This window comes from Xiphophorus couchianus, chromosome 6 (genome assembly GCF_001444195.1).
Source record: "Xiphophorus couchianus chromosome 6, X_couchianus-1.0, whole genome shotgun sequence".
Lineage (NCBI taxonomy): Eukaryota > Metazoa > Chordata > Actinopteri > Cyprinodontiformes > Poeciliidae > Xiphophorus > Xiphophorus couchianus.
Genome location: NC_040233.1, coordinates 773,034 through 788,338, shown reverse-complemented (window position 1 = coordinate 788,338; position 15,305 = coordinate 773,034). Strand labels below are relative to the sequence as shown.

The following is a 15,305-nucleotide window of genomic DNA, read 5'->3' as shown; positions in this document are numbered from 1 at the left end:
AGCAGTTAAATGGTGTAAGACTGTAATGAAGCCCAAACAACAATATAACAATAGAGAGAAGAGGACAAAAAGATACAGACAGAAAAGTTACATCTAACTTATTAAGTTAAGTTAACTTAAGTTAGCTTATTAAGGTAGTAGGACCTAAGGGCAGAATGACTAGCCTGGAAATGTTAGCTGATAGGGTTCTGCCAGGAAAACAAAGATCAACTTTCAACTATCAAAGAGGAAATAAGAAAAGTGAACGCAAGAATTAATGAAGTAGAGTGACGGCTGGAGAAGATGGAGGACTGGACCCAGAACACGGAGGAAATAGAAATAGAAAAATGCAAATAGGCCCAGCCGATGTCCCGCCCCCGAGAGCAATATACTCCACTGTGATTGGTAAGTTCGTTCAGCTCTGCACACAACACTGAAAAGTGCCAATTATATCAAACTCGCGGGCCGCACTAACATTAAACTTTCATATTAAGGCGGGGGCCACAAACTATCATCCCGAGGGCCGCAGTTGGCCCGCGGGCCGCGAGTTTGAGACCCCTGATTTAAACTAAGACTAAGAATGACGGGATATTTAAAGGATGGATTCCCAAAGACATTTAATCCCCATGGATTAAATGTCTTGTCACATTAACTTTTTATTTTTCCCAAAGGGGACATTTCAGTGTTTTGAGAAATGTGTCTAATGTGTTGGAAAAGGATGACTTCTTCAGATATTTGCAGGTTAGGACATATTTTAATCAAAATACACAAGACAAATAGGAAACAGCCATACCAAGATTTTTATTTTTAATGTTTTTCTGTCTTTGTTGAAATCAGGTTCATGCATGAAATTTGTTTCTATACTATATTCTGGCATCTAAACAAGGTGATACAGACTACATAAGAAACAGCTGGGTGAAAGAATAAAATGTAATCATCTCATCTGAAGGCTGGGAAAGGCTCGACAAATTATACTGTATGGCCAAATATTTGGGGTTACAAAACACTGTTCGATATTTTGTAACCCCAACTCAGAAAAAACATCAGGGCAGTGGAGACACCTGTTGGAGACTCTGTGGAACAATTGAGGCCAGTCATTGTCATATTTTCTGGGGTTGTCCAGTGATTAAACTATAGTGGGAGTAGTTATGAGATCACTTATACAACATCTTTACTGAGAGAATTCCCTGTAAATGTGAAGCCCTGTACTTAAGAGACATTCCATTTGATAACTGCTCTCTGAAAGATTAAAAAGTGTTACTACTGGCAGCAAGCAAAAAGACAATCACTAGGAAATGGTTCAAACTTAAAGCACCTACAGTTGACTGCTTCAAAATTGTACTGGACATTTGCATTCTAGAGAAGTTATCATTCTCTGTTAAAGGTTGAATGGAATAATTTTTCAGGATCTGGTCAAAATGGACAAACTGTAAAACCAGTAATCCCCATGGATTAAATGTCTTGTCACATGAAATTACTGTCATGTTACACTGTTAGACCTTTTATTGTAATTTTACAGTAACTTACTGGCAACACTGTTGCCAGCAAGTTACTGTAATTACCATTCTGCAGTACCTTTACTGTTATGATATTTCACAGTTAATTTTTACTGTGAGTGTGCTTTACAGTTATAACTGCTTTACTGTAATTGTATTTTATAGGAAAGCTGGTCTACTGTAAACTTGTTTCACAACATAATGTCAGAGTTTTACTGTAAATTAAAGTTTACATTTTTTTAATATAAGAATATTTTACCATAAACCGAAAAATTTCATAAAAGAAATTTTAGTCCAAGTACTGTGAATAACAGGTATTTATTTTCAGCAGATTTGTAGAAATAAAATCCATTTACATATTCGCAATGTCATAAAGAACAATGTCACAATACAATATAATGTGCTGTAAAACAACAAAACCATAGAACACATTTCCTACATCAGAAGAACTTTTATTCCATTCGTCAAACAAAATCAGTGGGATCCATCTTGTGGAAGCTGAACTGTAAAGAATAAGACAGACAATGTGGGAGGTCATGAGATGGTCAGGAGGTTATCTACATTTTCAAATCGACAGGAAGGTTGACAAATTTTACCTTTAAAACATGTTAAGGAAATATGGCTATCAAGTGCCTTTGGAGACAGCTGATGCTTAAAAGCAAAACAGGGCAGTTGTCTGAATTCTTATTATTGAGCATTCCCTTTTCTAGTGAAGGCGTTTCTCTTTGTTAATATATGCAAATAGGGCGTACCCCTGTTTTGACCAACCAAGAGCTACCTTGGAAAAACTTAAACCTTCCCCTGAGTTTCAATGACAAATATCAAGAGTCATTTTAGTTATTAAAGTTATAAGTTATTTTCACAAAACCTATCTTGCTCCTCTGCAGTCAGCTTCTCCAAAGATTTGAATCTTTGCCTTATCACAAACAATAATGAGATAGAAGTCTTTTTCAACCTGTAAAACATAACATTCAAACCATTCCCTTTTGATTCCAATATTGTCATAGTTAGTACATTTTCAAATACATTCCATTTACTAGATTAGTACTTGTAGCTTGGGTAATATACTTTAATCTAATACACTATTGCTATCAATATTTAAAAGGTGTATCAGAAATTAAACCTAAGTGTTTCCAAGATTCCTAAGTTGTGATCAACTCCAGATGCAACTCTGAGCTCCTGGGAAACCCCCGACCTCTGACCTGTGAGCCGGGGAAGATATTCTTTATGGCCTACTAATTTAAAGCCTTTCAAGAGCATAGTGTTTTATGGCTGCTCTAAGTTACAGCCTTGCCAGGAGACTGTTTATCTCTGATGTTCTACCTTGCCTCAGCTTGTCATTTGTCCAAATAGGAATGTTGATCTACTTAAACGCACATGGCATTAGCTTAACTAAATTAAACAATCAAAAATAGCCATATTTCCTTAACAAACATAAAAGGAAAACTCTCTTAAATATGAATTACTGGTAGTAATTTATATTTAAAGGGCCAGTTCACCCAGATTACAACAGGTTTTTGAGAACCTCATCCCGGAGACTAGACTAGACTTTACCCCTACATCCTGCTACCACTCTGAAACAGCGGATGTGAATGACAGTTTGTGGGGCTAAATGCATTTTTTAAAGCATTACATTCCACAAGAACAGTTCCACAAGTGTTCAGTCTGACTTCTGCAATGGCGGTGACTCCTGTGCATGTGGGACCTGAATGCAGAAAATGTTCTGAAGGAAGCAGGACATTGCTCTATTCCACATGCAAACCGATAATTAGCTGTGTGTTGATGTTTCTTCACATGACTACAAAATTCTGTAAATTCTGAAGTACAAATGCTGCAGAATTTACACCTGTACATAGTTGCACCTGTTAGTACTGACTTAACTTTAAATTTACAGGAGCATGGTTTAAACATGTGAACAGTCCTTATATGTAACCAGGGTTGGAAATTAACTTTTTTTGTCCACCTGCCACTGTGGCTGAACAAACTCAAAAAATAACAGAAACTACTTTAATGTTTTTCACCTTTGTCCTCATTTACAGACTCTTATACACTATGTTGGAGATGTAATGGTACTTTTGCAGGCTAACCAGCTGTAGCAAGCTCAAAGTTATAGATTAGGTTAGCTGCTCCTCTACATTTCCAGACTATTTTGTGGCTTCAAATATGTTTGAAGAGCTGTCTTTTTACCTGTTGTCTTGTCCTTTGAAGAGATGAAGCTATGTTAGCAGTCAGCAGGACAGAACTGCACAGAAACTTGGAGGGAAAAAGCTTGGGAGTTAAAAAAAAAAATCATCTGAAGAAAAGAAAAAAAAAGAACAAAGTTAGAAATTCATCCTTGCTGACCTACGTAGCTAATCTGCACTTTTAACGTTTGCAAGATCATGGTTTAAACAAATGAACAGTCATTAGATGTAAAAAAAAAAAAAAAAAAAAAGGGGGGGGGGATCAATTATCAGTTAAGGTTATATTGTTCGACAAAGGATGTTACAACAATGCTAACAGACACTCAGCACTGAGCTCATCTCAACCCAAAGCCGCCCGAGGAAGATTAAGCGGCAAAAGTCAAGCTAAAACCTTCAACGGTAAAATTAGCACCTAAGCTAATGTTAATTCCGAACCAGCTCAAAAAATAACACCATCATATTTTCCTTTCTTTCACCTCATTTACAGACACGTAACTTATAAGGTTGCAATATTCCAGTTATATAATACACCAGAGTTAGTAACGTAAAGGTAACGTTATGTTACCAGGCTAACCAGCACAAACCAGCTCATGCTATAATGCTAAGTTATAGCATTATAGCATGATGCTATAAGCTACGTTAACTCCATCTAAAATGTACATTTCCAGACTAGGTTTTGGCTTCAAACAGTTTTCTAAGAAGTGTTTTTTTACCTGTCTTGAAGAGCTGAGGCATTGTGAGCCCACAGCACGGAGACAGAGCTGCACTTGGAGAGAAAAAGCTGGTTGGAAGCGAAGCCACCCTTGATGACGTAGCTAGATAAACTGCATATTAATGTTAGCTAGGGTGTGGGAAAAAAACAAAAGTACATGCTCTCTTTCTGCCTTAAAAATATGTTAACCACTAAAGGAGTAAAAATACAGAAACAGGGAACCACGATGAAGCAGCTATGATGACCGTTGGAAATCAAATATAATTCTTACTGTATATTATAAGTACAGTACCACTACTGTAATGTGTAAACAGTAAATTACTGCAACTTCAAAACATACAGTAAGTTACTGTAATACTATGTACTATACCCATAATGCAATGCAAATTACAGTAACTACTTGTAAAGATTAGTGATGTGTCGGTCGCGAACGATCCGGCTCTAAGAGCCGGCTCTTTGAAGTGAACGATTGGAACCGGCTCCACAATAGGAGTTGTTTTAGGATCCTATTTGGGAGCCGGGTTTTTTTCTACAGTATATCGCTGTCTCTCCGCCTCCCTGTCGTTGTGCTTGTGCTCTGCAAGTGCCAGAGCCCATAGTTTTTCCCCACATCGTTTTTTTTTTGTCCTGCGGTGCCTCGCTGTCTCTCCCCCCCTTCTCCCTCTCCTTGCACGTTTTGCTCTTCTGCCAGTGCTACAGCCATGGGCGTAGGTTTGGGTATGGACGGTCGTGACATGTCACGACCAATATTCAAGGGATATAAAATAGTCCCGACCAATTTTTGCCATATTAATTAAAAAAAAAAAAATGTATTTTTTAACAAAAACAAAATAAATAAACGAAAATCTACACTGATTACTTTAATATTTCAATATACTACACAGTGGTAGCATTCATTTTAAAATTCGCTGTTATGAACTATGACGACCCGCTATTGGCTCACAGAACGTGGATCTACGTTCTTTGATTAGCTGCAACAGGCGGCGGCCAGCTGGCCACACGCGGAACGGAAGCTTGGTCCATGGTGCTGAAAGTGAACGCGTCTCCTTCTGAGTTTGACATTTATTATGAGTCTCCGAGACCATGTCGCCACCAAAAAAGAAAAGGACGACAGACATTAGAAGTTATTTCGCTACCTCGGCTGTAAGTACAGTGAGGGGACCCATAAGTTAGATATCTATCACGCAACGCATTTGTTGTAAAGTCCGGTGTTTAGTAAGGTCAGCACTGATTGTGAGGTAGAATAGGTCTGTTAATTATGTAATACTTTTTCAAATAGGATGCTCAGACAGCAGAGCAAGGGGCAGAGCAGAACGATGGAGAGGTGGCTGGAGCTTCAGGGCTCCAGGTGAGGTGTTAGTTATACTGTGAAATTATCTCAGTAAATATGGCATTTGAAGTGTTAGTCTTAAATTAAGTTAAGCTAGTGTGAATACAAACCAGGTTACGCTGCTGAATTTTGAAAAGGAAAAATTAAAGTGTTCTTGAACTGATCTGCTGAGCATGACTGTATCTGGTTGTATACACAAGATGTACGATCAAGTTATGGTTATGGTTGGGGGGAGGGGTTATTAAGCCAATGTGGTGCCCCCCCCACTGGTCAAAAATGGTCGGTGCGGGGGGGTTGGTCAGTAAGTTGTAAGGTCCCACCAAAACTTAGACCAAACCTACGCCCTTGGCTACAGCGGAGAGTTTTTTTCCCTCGGTCGGTCCACTGCCCTCATGTCAAGCGTGTGCTCCACATCTGACCAATCACACATAGTTTCAGTTAATAATGTGGCGGGAAAACACTGAAAAAAAAGTTTATCTCCACTTTTTTTGTGGAAACGGCAGGCAATTGGCCAAGCTGTATAGCGTTCGTCGGCAGGTGTTTATGTACAGACACTCACTCAGCGTCAAGAAGCACAGAAAGAAGGGGAGTCAGTGTGAGAACTGAATAGGTGAAAATAAATGAGTGACAGAAAACGGAGCAAGATTTGGACTCATTTTAATGCTACATCAAGCTCCAGGGCAGAGTGCAGACTGTGCAAAGTCAGCATTTCCTATGGTGCAGGCTCGACAAACAACCTGCACAGCCACACGCGGACATCACACGCATCGGTATTGCTATAGCATTGTTATGGGGCATTTTTACTCATCATAAGTGCTTAACAATGTCAATAATGAAACAAAATATTATAAAATTAGGTTTAAGCTATTAATTAATTAATAATGTCAAAAATATATATGGGGAGCCGAAAGAGCCGGCTCTCCACAGTAAGAAGAGCCATTAGAGCCGCATCTCGAAAAGGAGCCGAAAATCCCATCACTGGTAAAGATGTCTTATGGTAGTTTTACTGGGCAAAGGCTAACAGTGTAGGGCACTGCGCACGGCGCTGCGTGTGACGTAATCCCTGAGCCGCGTCAGATAGCGTGGCTGTCATTACGCCAACAACATGCCTAAGCGCAAATGTATGTTTACCGACGATTTACAAAAGAGTTTCCCCGCTTTTAGACCCCCCCCCCCCCCCCCCCCCCTCCCCACCCCTGCTCCAAGGTGTCCTGGTTTTCCCAACTGAAAATATGGTCACCCTATTTATGGTAGTTTTACTGGGCATTTTGTGGTATTTAACTGTAAAAAATACAGCAAAGGCTAACAGTGTATGATGACCGTTGGAAATCGAATATAATTCTTACTGTATATTATAAGTACAGTACCACTACTGTAATGTGTAAACAGTAAATTACTGCAAATTTAAAACATACAGTAAGTTACTGTAATACTATGTACTATACCCATAATGCAATGCAAATTACAGTAACTACTTGTAAAGATATCTTATGGTAGTTTTACTGGGCATTTTGTGGTATTTAACTGTAAAGAATACAGCAAAGGCTAACAGTGTATATAGTAATTGTAACCCTGTCCGTGTGAGACGACACCTGGCTGTTCCTTAGACTCTGCGTTGTGTTTTCTTTAATGGTGGTTGTCGGAAGGAAACTTGAGGCATAAATCGGACACACACGGCGGTTGAGATCGTGGTTCAGACCGTTTATTCGGACCAACCGACAGCGCAGCGGCTTCACCTTCAGAATTCACAGCAAATACTGCGTGTCAATATAAGTCTCATTAACGCAGTTATTATTATCATTCTTTTCTTTTTTTTGTTTAGCAGATACAGCATATATTAAAAAAAAAAGAAGAAAAAAAGACAAAACGATACAAAACTAACTACTTGGACATTAAAAGTAACATTTGGCTACATTGAGGAGCTGGCGGTCAGCATTGCTTACCTTCAGAATTCACAGCAAATACTGACCGTTGTACTGCCAGCGCACCGTAACAGACGCCAAGTACGGTGTTCGTCAACGGACACACTTCACCGACTTCCACAACTCAAAGAACAAATCTAATATTTTGGTGGCATCTGCTGACATATTTAAGCCACTGCCCTACATCTACCCGTTATTTCTTTGATGGCGTCCCAGTCATCAGACTAGACCCAAAACAACAATGAACATATAAATAAAAAAATAAAAAAACATGACTGTGTGCTGTGTCAGTGTAATGGCCAGCATGTACTCCATTAAGTGGAATTTCCTAAGTGTTTTACTGCTTTTCTGGCTTTAGCTGTCTCCCACAGCTTCCGTCCTCTTATTATCTTCTGTTGAGTGTCTTCACTTTCCACTACTTGTGACTCACAGGAAAATCTCTTTGGGGGTTGTCGATTCCTCTGCATGTTCCTTCTAAGAGCACTGGGTGCAGGGGCTGCAGTGATACCTCCATCTGTTATATGTTCCGTCCATCCATTGAATTTTCTGTCTGGTATATTCACTCCTTCCATTTCAGGCTGCTCAACCTGTTTATTTGTTGTCTCGCCTTCAACCTCCTCCACAATTTCCTCCAACGTTTCGGGCTCCAAGTGCTCCATCCCCTGCACGGTCACTCCAGAGGCTTGTCTTGTCATATCCTCTGTGTTCTCCACTATCTCTTCTGCCTGCTCTACTGGGAGGAACATACATTGTGTCAGAAGGTTCTGGTGGACCACCCTCTCAGTATCGCTGTTTTCTGGTCGCACCACGTACACAGGTATGTTGGGTTGCTTTTTCACCACTATGTAAGGTTGCGACTCCCACTTGTCCCCTAGTTTTTGCCGTCCCTCTACATGGCAGACTTTAACTAAGACTCTGTCCCCTTGGTTGAAAATTTGACCCTTTGCCTTCTGGTCATAGTACTTTTTCTGTTGACTTTTTGCCTGGTGAGAGGTCTGGTTTGCTTGGGCATATGCCTGTGACAGACAGTCATGAAGTCTCTGAACATATGCACTGTATTCTCCTGGTTTATTAGCAGTCTGGAGCCCAAAGATGAGGTCAACTGGGAGTCTAGGATGTCTGCCAAACATCAGAAAGTATGGCGTATACCCGGTAGAGTCATGGCGTGAACAGTTATATGCATGTGTCATTGCATCTAAGTGCTCGTGCCACCGAGGTTTCAGATGTGGCTCTAATGTCCCGAGCATATTCATGAGTGTCCGGTTGAACCGCTCAGTGATGCCATTGCCTTGTGGGTGGTAGGGGGTTGTGTGGGTTTTGGTGATGCCCATACATTTGCACAGCTCCTTCACTACAGCACTTTCAAAGTTGCGCCCCTGGTCAGTGTGCAACTTAGCAGGAAGCCCAAACCGGCAAAAGAAGTTTCTCCATAGCACCCTGGCCACTGTGTTGGCCTTTTGATCTTTAGTGGGATATGCCTGTGCGTAGCGTGAGAAGTGATCCGTGACCACAAGGACATTTTCCATTCCACCCTTTGACTTTTCCAAAGTCAAAAAGTCTACGCACACTAGTTCCATGGGGGCATTACTGTGAATACTGACCAAAGGGGCCTTGACTCCCGATGTTGGCGTTTTCCTGAGGCAGCATCTCTCACACTGCTCACACCAGATCTTGATCTCCTGGAACATCTGAGGCCAATGAAATCTCTCTTTTAACATCTGAACTGTTCTCTCAAAACCCAAGTGTCCGGAGTCATTGTGAAGAGCCTTTATAGCTCCCTCACGCAGCTTCTCTGGTAGCACTAGCTGTTCCACCACTCCTCTTTGATGATCGCGGCTGCGACGGTACATGATACCGTCTCTGATCACTAGCCTCTTCCACTCTTTTAGGAGAAGACAGACCTGTCGGCCACCACTGACCCTCTCACTCCGACTGGGTGTCACATTCCGACTTTTGTAGTGCCAGACAGGGCCAATAACAGGATCATCCTTTTGTCCTGCGCGGATCTCTTGCTTTGTCATGGCGGGAAGTGACTCCATACCTATGTCTCTGTATGGCTCATTAGGTCCTGGTGATTCTGGGTCCAAGTTGGCTGAGGTCATTGTGTTCTGGTTCGAAGAGTTGCCTGGATCTTGTATTGACTGATCAGCACCCTGTTCGGGCTTTTTAATGCATACCCGCAGAGGGCATGAGTGCAGAGTCTCTGTGACCTCTTGATTGGACATACGGGACAGGGCATCAGCATTTGCATTGCTTTGTCCTCTCCGGTACTGGACATCAAAGTCAAAAGCAGCCAAACGGGAGACCCACCGTTGCCCCGTGGCATCCAACTTTGCAGAGCTCATGATGTATTTGAGGGGGTTATTGTCTGTTTGGACAGAGAACTTACGCCCATAGAGGTGGTCGTAGAATTTGTCTGTTACCGCCCACTTTAAGGCAAGGAACTCTAGCTTGTGGGCGGGATACCTTGCCTCTGTTGTACTCAACCCTTGGCTGGCAAAGGCTATGACTCTCTCTATGCCATCTTGAACCTGGACCAGGACAGCACCTAGTCCTTCCCCTGATGCATCTGTCTGAAGCACAAATGGTAGGTTGTCGTCCGGGTATCCCAACACTGGCGCAGTCGTAAGTCTGTGCTTTAAGGCCAGGAATGCCTCCTCACATTCCTCTGTCCATAAGAATGGTGGGTCAGATGCCAGGCCTTTTTTTCCCCTTCTTTTCTTCATTCTTGGGTCACCACCCGTGAGCCGGTATAAGGGAGCTGCCAGGACAGAGTACCCACTGACATAGCGCCTGTAGTAGCCAGCAAACCCTAGAAATTGCAGTACCTCCCTGCGGTTTGTTGGCCTGGTCCAGTCTTTGACTCTACGAATCTTCTCTGGGTCAGTCTGGATTCCCTCAGCAGATACCAGGTGGCCTAGGTACTGCACTTCTTTTCTCATCAACTGGCATTTAGAGGGTTTAAGTTTTAGACCGTGTTCCCGGAGCCGATCGAACACCAACTGCAGTCTGTTTAGATGCTCATCAAAGGTTTTAGAAAAGATGATAAGGTCATCCAGATATATTAAAAGTTGGGTGAAGTTCAGGTCTCCAAAACAGCAAGTCATGAGTCTCTGGAAGGTTGATGGAGCATTCTGTAACCCAAAAGGCATTCGGTTGGCCTCAAACAGGCCCATTGGTGTACTGAATGCTGTTTTGTGCTTGTCCTGCTCCGCCACCTCCACCTGCCAATAGCCTGAAGTGAGGTCGAGCGTGGAGAAAAACTTGGCCTGACCCAATGCTTCCAGAGCCTCTTCTATTCTTGGCAGGGGAAATGCATCTCTTGTGCTACAGGAGTTCAATTTACGGTAATCGATACACAACCGTAGTGAGCCGTCTTTTTTTGTCACCACCACTACAGGTGAAGCATATGGACTCTTACTGGGCCTTATTACCCCTGCCACCTCCATCTCAATCAACATCTTCCTGACATCTTGCCACTGTGATGGGGGAATCTTGCGATAGGGGAGCCTGAATGGCTTAGAGTCCACTAGTGGAATTTCATGTTGCACTGTCTTTGTGTGACCATAATCTAGAGGATGTTGGGAGAATACATCAGCATTCCTCTCTACCAGCTTTTTAAGAATGGAGCGCTGGTTCTCATCCTCGACTGCAGCTTTACTCAGGTTAACACAACAACTCGATATTACCTGAGTCAGACTCAGACATGTGTCTTTGGAGCTGCCTTCATAGCTTTGGCCCTGCTTTTTGTCTGAGAAGTCCATGACACCATCCACTAGGGACACATTGGCTAGTTGTGTGTGCGGCTTGATGGTGACTGGTTGTTGAGACAGGTTCATCACTCTGACAGGGGTGCGTCCTCGTTTCACATTAGCAAGGACCTTGGCAACCAGAAGGTCTTGAGGAAGCTTCAGGGAATGGTGGCCCTCAATCAGTGCTGTATAAGTCCTTCTCTGTGGGCCTGCTGTCACCTTGCACATTAAATCCATTTCTTTTCCCCCAGGGATGTGTATTTTTTGACCTGTATACACAGCCGGACCCACTCTGTCCTCCACATTATAATGTCCTGTGTCACCCACCTCCAAGAGGGAGGTGTACCATTCTGGATGGCTCTCTTTGACATGCTGGAGAAATTGTTGGCCATAAGTTGCTTGCAGATGGGTTCTGGAGGCCCGAAGAACATTAGTTCCTATCAACAGAGGGACAGACAGGCGATATTCTGAGTCCTCAACCACAAAAGCTGGCACATTTTTAAACTCTTTTTCCAACACTTTCAGGTTAATGCGTAGAACACCATGGTGGGTTACACTCTGACCGGCTGCACCTTCTATAGGTATCCGAGAGGGCTGTAACTTCTGTTTTTGAAGGATAGGGTGGCTGCACCAGTAGCTGTGGGTAATACTGGTTACCTGAGAACCAGAGTCAATGAGCGCTTTGCACTTCATTCCACTGATTTCCACCTCACCTTCGTTTCTAGGGCCCACTAGTGGAGTGCTCTCCCCTCCGTCAGTTATCTTTATGTCTTGTGGCTGGGGGTCTGGCTGCTCTCCCGTGGTTGCCCCGGTGACCACGGGCTCTACTCGTTTAAAGCCTGAGCAGGGTGGGGGTTGTTCCCATTCACCTTACTGGGATCTGGTAACACTGCCCTGCAGACTCTGGCTATGTGCCCTTGTTTACCACATCTGTGGCATGTCACAGTTGAGATTTGGGCTCGGATTGGAGGCCCTATGGGTGCCTGGACTTGTGGAGCAGGCAATGGAGCAGTAACTCTTGCTTCAAGGTAGGTCAATTTAGTCATTTGCTCTGCTTGGCAAAGAGCTAACTTTTTAACCAGTTCAGTAAGCTCTGACAACTCTGACACATGGGTGGTCTCTTCCACATTCACAGTTGGGCTGCTACCAGATGCAGTCTGAATCTGGGTGTGAGCTCGCTTTGATTTGTGGAATGACTGGAACTGTTTAGTTTCTTTGGTCATGTCTCTGAGCTCAGCCTGCAGCTCTCGAAAGCTTAAGAACCTGGGCTTAAGTGGAGCGATCCTCATGTATACCTCCTCATCATTAAGACCCCTTAAAAACTGCCGGGTGAGTTTGCAGTCCCGGTCTGGAAATGGCTTGCCTCCTCTTTGACTGTCCTCTACCGCTCTCAGATTAGCTTCCAGCGATATGGCATATGAGCAGGCAGACTCCCCTGGTCTTTGGCTCCGCTCATAGAAGTCAGCCAGTGGATCTAGGGAGCTCTGTGTGTCCCCATACTCAGCCCTCAGTTCTTCAAAAGCCATCTCAGGGGTTTGGTTATGCAGAGGTACGTTCAGGACTAATTTCCTGGCCTCGCCACTCAGATGACGCACCACAGTGGAAAATTGCAGGTGTGGCGGGAGCTCAATCGCTTCCAGGAGATATTGCATGTCCCGAATCCAATCCTCCACCAGCATCCTACTATCAGCATTACCGGTAAATATAGGAACACTTCTCACCTGGTGGGTCTGCAGGAATCCGCCGTACGCAGCCCGGCCGTGTCCGTAGAACGGATCTGTATGGTTGTGAGCTGCGTGATTCATAATTTGAGGGTTGGGCCTGTTTGAATGAACGCCCCATCGACCACTGACCGATGAATACAATGGAGCTTGGGGCACAGTGGGAGAGCCAGCATAACCGGCGGGGTGCTGGCTCACTGGCTGATAAAGGTCTGCTGGGTGTGGATAGATGGTTGCAGCAGCAGGTTGCTGCATAATCCGACTTCCTGTCATAGCCTGAGGTGGTAGGGAAGCTGCAGTCATATGCATGCCAGTCCAAGGTGTAGAAGTATACTGATCCACATAGGGTGACCGAATTGGGTTTGCGGGGGTGTGCTGTGTGTTTACTCCTCCATCATTGGCCTGGGGAACTGGGGTGTGGTACTGTAGCTGCTGGCCATAAAGTCCTGTGGGTTGACTGGTTGGCTCTGGCCTCGCTGCTGGTGGCTGGTTGCTGGCATCAGCTGTTGCTCCTCCTCCAGGTAGGTAGGTGTGTGGCACCCCTGGGGAGTCGAATCTGTGGCTCAGTACTGGTTCAGGGGTAAGTAGGTGGCTAGATGTTACTGCAGAGGGCATCTGCCTCATTGGGGTAACAGCATAGTCATTCATTATTTTCAAGGATCTCTTTTTTTTTTGTAGACTGCCAAAATGTATGTTTGTATGTGTACGTCCCCTTTTTAAGTGTTTATGAATAAATAAATAAATAAATAAATACACAAATAATTGTGTGGCACAGTTATTTTGAATCACTCCCCAAAATTCCAGTTAAACTTATATAAATGATCAGAACAGAATCACAATATAATAAATATTTCAAACAAAATGTAATTATTTACTCTTTTTTTTTCGCTATGAATTAAAGATAAATAAATAATTAAATTATCTTAACGCACTCCCAAAATTCTAACTAGACAAAGAAAGGATATGATCACAATAGAATAAATATTTCAAACAAAATGTAGTTCACAAACAAATTTTTTTTTTTTTTTTTTTTTTTTTGACTACCTTAAACAGTGCAATAAAAGTGACACTAAAATAATATGTTGCAGCTTTAGCTTCACACGCTAACTCAGATTGCCATACACTCAACAAACTACCAGAACGAAACCGTTGGGTAACCGGGCTGCTGGCGTTGTTGCCTGGGTGATCTTGAAGCACCACGATCCGGGTCACGGCACCAAAGATGTAACCCTGTCCGTGTGAGACGACACCTGGCTGTTCCTTAGACTCTGCGTTGTGTTTTCTTTAATGGTGGTTGTCGGAAGGAAACTTGAGGCATAAATCGGACACACACGGCGGTTGAGATCGTGGTTCAGACCGTTTATTCGGACCAACCGACAGCGCAGCGGCTTCACCTTCAGAATTCACAGCAAATACTGCGTGTCAATATAAGTCTCATTAACGCAGTTATTATTATCATTCTTTTCTTTTTTTTGTTTAGCAGATACAGCATATATTAAAAAAAAAAGAAGAAAAAAAGACAAAACGATACAAAACTAACTACTTGGACATTAAAAGTAACATTTGGCTACATTGAGGAGCTGGCGGTCAGCATTGCTTACCTTCAGAATTCACAGCAAATACTGACCGTTGTACTGCCAGCGCACCGTAACAGACGCCAAGTACGGTGTTCGTCAATGGACACACTTCACCGACTTCCACAACTCAAAGAACAAATCTAATATTTTGGTGGCATCTGCTGACATATTTAAGCCACTGCCCTACATAATGTATCCCTGTTTTGATTCTGGCAAACTTACACACTTGATTGTGTTTCTTCCAAAAACAAGAAGAATTGGGACAAGCCCCTACTCGCGTTGTTACATTTGTTCTTTTATTGAAAAGAAAAAAAAGAGGGGTGGGGGTACCTGGATTAGCAAATGTTGGTCTGACACTCAATCTGTGAGGTGGAAGTTGAATTGTACACAGAAGAGATTGTAACATTTGATCCTAATTGTTGGGTAAATTGTATTATTAGTATTATCAAATATTTGTTGTATTATGTAGCCTTGTAGTTACATTTAGATAATGTTTACTTATATGCTCTTATTCTTTTACTCTTAGTATAAGTAATGTTTCTGTGTGTTAAATAACTTTGATTCCTTCCTAAAGGAATCCCTGGGAAATAGAGGTGTTAGTTGTTCCCAGCTGAGTTTTACAACCCTGGAGGA

The 15,305-nt window shown here is 42.8% G+C and overlaps 1 protein-coding gene and 1 long non-coding RNA gene across 4 annotated transcripts in view; one reads left to right on the top strand and one right to left on the bottom strand.

Annotated features, from left to right (window-relative positions):
* Window positions 1-15,305, top strand: part of exoc3 (exocyst complex component 3) — a 34,893-nt gene that overhangs the window by 9,234 nt on the left and 10,354 nt on the right. The window lies entirely within an intron of this gene.
* Window positions 461-15,083, bottom strand: LOC114146613 (uncharacterized). The gene is made up of 3 exons (XR_003595928.1): window positions 14,860-15,083; window positions 14,636-14,637; window positions 461-1,469 (listed from the first exon to the last, which is right to left on the bottom strand). It is a non-coding gene; the product is annotated as an uncharacterized LOC114146613 (long non-coding RNA).